Genomic DNA, 6,000 nt, shown 5'->3' on the forward strand with positions numbered 1-6,000 from the left:
GGGGCTGATCTTGGGTTTGTGTAAATCGAGGGTCGGTTGCAGTGGGAAATGTTTAGGTCTGAGCTCTGCCAGATGGCCAAGGGTTCTGGGCTCTCCAGTCTTACAACCCTGATTTTAGATTTGCACCTGAACTGGGACTGTGGGATCAGTTAGTTGTGGGTCCCCTAGCTGGGAGAGTGGATGTGGGTGAAGGGGATCTGTCTACTCGTGCGGGTGTGGGCTGAATGCTGGGAAGGATGTGGGGCGATTGGCAGGGTAGACGGAGGTTGGGATACTGAGCATTATTGGACCCTGCGTGACACGAAGCAAATTGAGTTGTAAACAAGGGAGGATTGTTCCATTGGATCAAACAGCTCAGCTCTCATGTCCCTTCAGTGAGCAAAAATTCTCTCTTCATATTAATTACTGTCTAATCTTGCTGTTAATATTGTGTTTGTTACAGAATCCCAGAGTTTGGGATATCTATCATCATCATGGGCTGCAGATTTGGAAGGGAGAGGGTGTGTCAGTGACCTCTGCATCAGAGAAAGACATGGGTTTATACAGCCTCCTGTGAGATAGAAACTTCCTTACAGTGGATTAAAATCTGGTGGCATATCTGAAGAAAATGCAATCTTGCCCTCCACAATGATCACATTTCCTTCAGGTTAACAGGAATAAAATACTTTTAATATAAAATTGAAAGTAAAGTGCTGGAAACTCAGTACATCAGATTGGATGTGTGGAAAGAGAAACTGTGGAAGATCCAGTATCAGAACTGGGGCTGTCCAAGATGCTGTCTGATCTGCTGAACGGTTCCAGCATTTTCTCTTTTTATTTCAAATGATGCACAACTATTGACTGATGTTTATGACAGCCTGAACTAAGTCACAGAAATGTAATGGCCACATTCTTTAGTTTTCTCTTCACTCCAACACAGGGCTAATACAGTCGATACAGTCAATGCTCACAGCATCCTCCCCACTCCACTATCAATCTGTTCCATCTGCACCTGAGGCCACTAACTCTCACTGAGGGGAAGTGGCCAGAGAGCAATAATAATGTGCACCACTCCCTGCAGATCCTGTGGGCTGTTCCAGGCAACAGAGAAATTGGCTCTCCAAAAATGACCAAAACAGGCAATAACAGATTCAACTTTGAATGTGGAGAGTCTCCGTCTGATAAAGACTAACACAGCGGCCATTTGGTAGCCTTAAAACTAAAATTGTGGTGGCTGTCTTTACCTTACCTCATGCTGTATTCAATAAGTCAATCAACCACCTGATTCAGGACTGCTTGCTCCTTTCATTCAGGTGAAGCTTTGCATGGTGAGCAGAGTGACTCGACAATTACCAGTGTCAGGTCCTGTGCTGGAGCGTTTGGATTGATCTATTACTCAAGGCTGCTTTACCAGTGGGATCAATGACACTGCTTGAATCTTTTCTGGACCTGGTTAGTGCCTGCGTAAGTTTCTTCATTTGAACTATTGCTTCACCAACAGGACAGAAGTTTGATTATGAAGGTCCCAGTGAACATACCCATAGCCATTCTGATTGATGATTGTCGCCTTCTTGTTTACACTTTGGTCCCAGTGCAGGAAAGCTCCACCAGCTGGTGATTTCCTGAAATACACACAACAAGCAGACAGTGAGTCAGAGAGAGAATGATTACTTTGCAAATATGACAGTATCTTCATCCCCTGTATCAGAGCAACAGTTGGCTAAGAGAGGAAACATTCCCTGTTGACATCAGCTCCCACACCATGGGACCTTTCAGCCCAATGAGACAATGCCAACCGCAATGACCACTGAGATGGTCCCAATTACTTGTGTTCAGCCCATTTCCCCCCTGGCCTCGTCACTCCATCTACACATCCCAACTACTTCTGGAATTATGCCTGTCTCATCCACTTCCTCTGGCTGTTTCATCCACAGTCACCAACCTTTGCATGAAACCGTTGCTGCTTGTGTTGGTTTTGTAATCTGATGACACCACAATTGTAGGCCGTATCTTGGGTCATGATGAGTCTGAGTATAGAGAGGAAATTAAGAACCTGGTGGCATGGTGCGAAGACAATAACCTATCCCTCAATGTCAGCAAGATGAAGGAATTGGTTGTTGACTTCAGAAGGAGTAGCGGTCCGCATGACCCCATCTACATCGGTGGTGCGCAGGTGGAACAGGTCAAAAGCTTTAAGTTCCTCGGGGTGAATATCACAAATGACCTGACTTGGTCTAACCAAGCAGAGTCCACTGCCAAGAAGGCCCATCAGCGCCTTTACTTCCTGAGAAAGCTGAAGAAATTTGGCCTGTCCCCTAAAACCCTCACTAATTTTTATAGGCGCACCGTAGAGAGCATTCTTCTAGGGTGCATCACAACCTGGTATGGAAGTTATCCTGTCCAAGACCGAAAGAAGCTGCAGAAGATCTTGAACGTAGCCCAGCACATCACACAAACCAATCTTCCATCCTTGGATTCACTTTACACCGCACGCTGCCAGTGCTGCCAGGATAATCAAGGACATGACCCACTCAGCCAACACAATTTTTGTCCCTCTTCCCTCTGGGAGAAGGTTCGGGAGCTTGAAAATTCAAATGGCCAGTTTTAGGAACAGCTTATTTCGAACTGTGATAAGACTGCTGAATGGATCCTGACCCGAATCTGGGCTGTACCTTCCAAATATCCAGACCTGACTTGCACTACCTTACTTTCCCCTTTCTAATTATGATTTATAATTTAAATTATTATTATATTTACTTCAATTTGTACTTCAAGGAGTGTGAACACCACCTACTAATTTTGTGTCATCTGCAAACTTTTATTAGTCAAGCCTTGTGCATTTATACCCAAATACTTGTAGGATAGTAATTGTTCTGGAACCTGGTGGTGCGCGTCCTAAAGCAAGTGTACTTCAACCTGATAGCAGCAGCAAGAAAAGAGCATGGCCTGGGCGGTGAGGACCTTTGATGATGCCTTTCTAAGGCAACATTTCATGTGGATGTACTCAATGGTTGGGAGAGCTTTAACCATGACACACTGGGCCAAATCCACTAGCTTTTGTAGGATTTTCTGCTCAAAGGCAGAAAAGTTCCTCAACCAGTCCATAACGTAGCCAATCAGCAGATTTCTACCACATATCTATAGAGATTTGCTGAGGTTTTCAATGACATACTGAATCTCCACAGACTCCTGAGGAAGTAGACGTGCTGATGTGCTTTCTTCACAATTATACTTATATGATGGGTCCAGGACAGGACCTCTGAGAGAGTGACACCCAAGAATTTAAAGTTACTGACCCTCTCCTGCAATGATTACTGGCTCATGGACCTCTGGCTTCACTCTCCTGAATTCTATGATCAGTTTTTTGGTCTTAATTATATTGAGTGAGAGGTTGTTATTACACCACTCAGCCAAGTTTTCAGTCTCCCTCCTGTATGCTGATTCACCACCCCTTTTGATAGAGTCCATAACAGAGGTAACATCAGCAATCTTGTATACGGTGTTGGAGTTGTACTTAGTCACATAGTCACAGGTGTAAAGCGAGTAGAGCAAGGGGCTAAGCACACATTCCTGTGGTGCTCCTGTGCTGATGGAGATTGTGGAGGAGATGTTTTTGCAATCTGAACTGAGTAGGGTCTACAAGTGGGGAAATCTTGGATCCAATTGCACAAGGAGGTATGGAGGTCAGGTCTTTAGCTTACTGATCAGTTTATAGGGGATGATGGTTTTAAAGGTACTCTGATAATTTTTACATTGAACTTCCTCAGCATCTCGTATAAGGCTAATGACATCGAGCTGCAGTTTCAGTTCCTTAACTCATTCTCTGAGAAGTCACAACTTGCTGCACCTGGTGCAGATGTGGTTATCTAGAAGTCTGGAGGTCTCCCAGAATTTCCAGTCTTTTCTCTTTTTTATTTTAAACAATGCACAAACATCGACTGATTTCACAATTCTTGTGACATCCTGAACAGATTTTGCAGAAATGCAATGCCTATATCCATTAGTTTTCTCTTCATTCCAATACATTCCATACAGTCAATGTTCAAAACATCCTTCCTCCACCGTCCCCCTTGTCAATCTGTTACATCTGCTACTGCGGTCACTTGTCTCTTCACTGAGGGCAGTGATCACAGAACAAAAAAAAACATGCAACACTCCTTCGTCGGCTGTTACTGAATAAACAAAAAAAGGAAATAACAAAGCTCTACATCGCATAGTGTGAGTTTAATTATGATCAAGAGTAACACGGCAGCATTCTGTAACGATTAAATTAAAGTTGTAATGGCTCCTTTTACCCTGTCTCGTCCTGCATTTAATTCAACCTGTGCTGATGATATTTCCCCTGAGTTCCTGCCCCAGGGAGCGAGGGTCCTCTCCCAATCCTGACCCTGCTGACGATCCCAACACAAAACGGAAAGGAAACCGCCATCCTGCCAGGAACAGTGAGCAAGCGCAAAGTGATTGTTGCATCATCAGTGCGGAGAGGGGGGAGGGGCGGGAATGAAACCCGCAGGTGCTGCAGATCTGCGGTAAAATGGGACACGGGGTCCTGTAACTGGTGGAGGGTCCTCATTTTAACTGTGTGGAAATATCATATAGACTGGAAATTCTGCAGTCTTAATTACATATTTTAAGTGCATATTTTGGAGAAGCTCAGATAAACAGAAAAGGCTAAGTTCACATAAACGGGTAATATACCCAGAAACATTGGCTGCATTTCGACAGGTCGTAGCAGTGGAATGGAGTCAGGAAAAACATATTCCCCACCCACAACGAAAGGACATGACAGATGTGGACATCTCTGCCTTGTCCAAACGGACGAAAGATGGGTGTGCTCCCAGCATCACCGCCTCATCACCTCCCCACCCAAGGAGCAGACCAACAGGGGCTGAGCGGCAACTCATCCCACGCGGTTCGGTGTGAAGGGTCCCACAACCCTGACCGACTCTGGCAGGTTCCGTTCAGGAAGCGGGGTGAAGGCCGCCAGTTCGAGTGAGTTAACGGGATTCACTGACCAGTATCAGACCTCCTCACTCGGGACTAGTCTCAATACTCACCGATGGGAACTTTGTCTTCTCCCCGCAGTCAGTGAACCACCCTCCGGCTCCCTGCCCAGAGGCATCACCCCTCTTGTTTTACTCCTCCGTCTTGTTTTACGGTGGTTGGCAGCCAGCTTAATGGTGCATTACCGCCACCTTCTGCTCTGGAGTATGCGATGGACTCACATTCTAAATCCCTTCACCCAATCGCACACATACACATACCCTGACCTACACTTTATCCTCCCCATCCTAGTACCCTATTTCTGTTTATCCATCATATCCTATAAAAAACCCCTGCACCCCTTAAGAAAGCTAAAAATACCCTGACCTGTGTTCTCTCACCCATGCCCAGCAACCCTTTTAATGTGAATTCCTGCACCCCCAATTCCTTAGATTAATTCTCATCATCTCTCTCTGTATCCCATACTTCCTGCAACTCAGAATTACATGTTCTACTGATTCCTCTTCCTAACATTCCTCACACAATCCTGTCTGGTGTTTCCCTATCAATTTCAATGTTTGGTTTAGTGCACAGTGCCCCAGCCTTAACCTAGTCCACACAATTTCCTCTCTTCTGTATCTACTTCCTACCCTAGTACCTGCAACACTTTTTTGTATTTGATATAAATGCCTCCCTTTCCCCTCCCTGTCCCATCTTTCTTGCCACATTTGGTTAATTTTTTCCCATATTGCACACTTAACCTCTGCTTTACTGATACTAATGTGCATTTCTATATTTTCTTTCTTTATTGCCCTCTTTGCCAACTCATCCACCCTTTCATTGCCCTTCACCCCTACATGAGCTGGAACCCATAGAAATTTAACCTGACCTCCCTGATTTGCAACTCTTGTGACTGACTGAAGGACTTCATGAAGTACACCTTGCCGGCTGTTTGAGTGAGAAGACCTTAAACTTGCTAGTACTGAAGATGAATCTGAGCATATCAATGCTTTGACTAGTTTAGTTTTCTCCACCCAA

Source organism: Hypanus sabinus, chromosome 5, assembly GCF_030144855.1.
Source record: "Hypanus sabinus isolate sHypSab1 chromosome 5, sHypSab1.hap1, whole genome shotgun sequence".
In the NCBI taxonomy this organism is placed as follows: domain Eukaryota; kingdom Metazoa; phylum Chordata; class Chondrichthyes; order Myliobatiformes; family Dasyatidae; genus Hypanus; species Hypanus sabinus.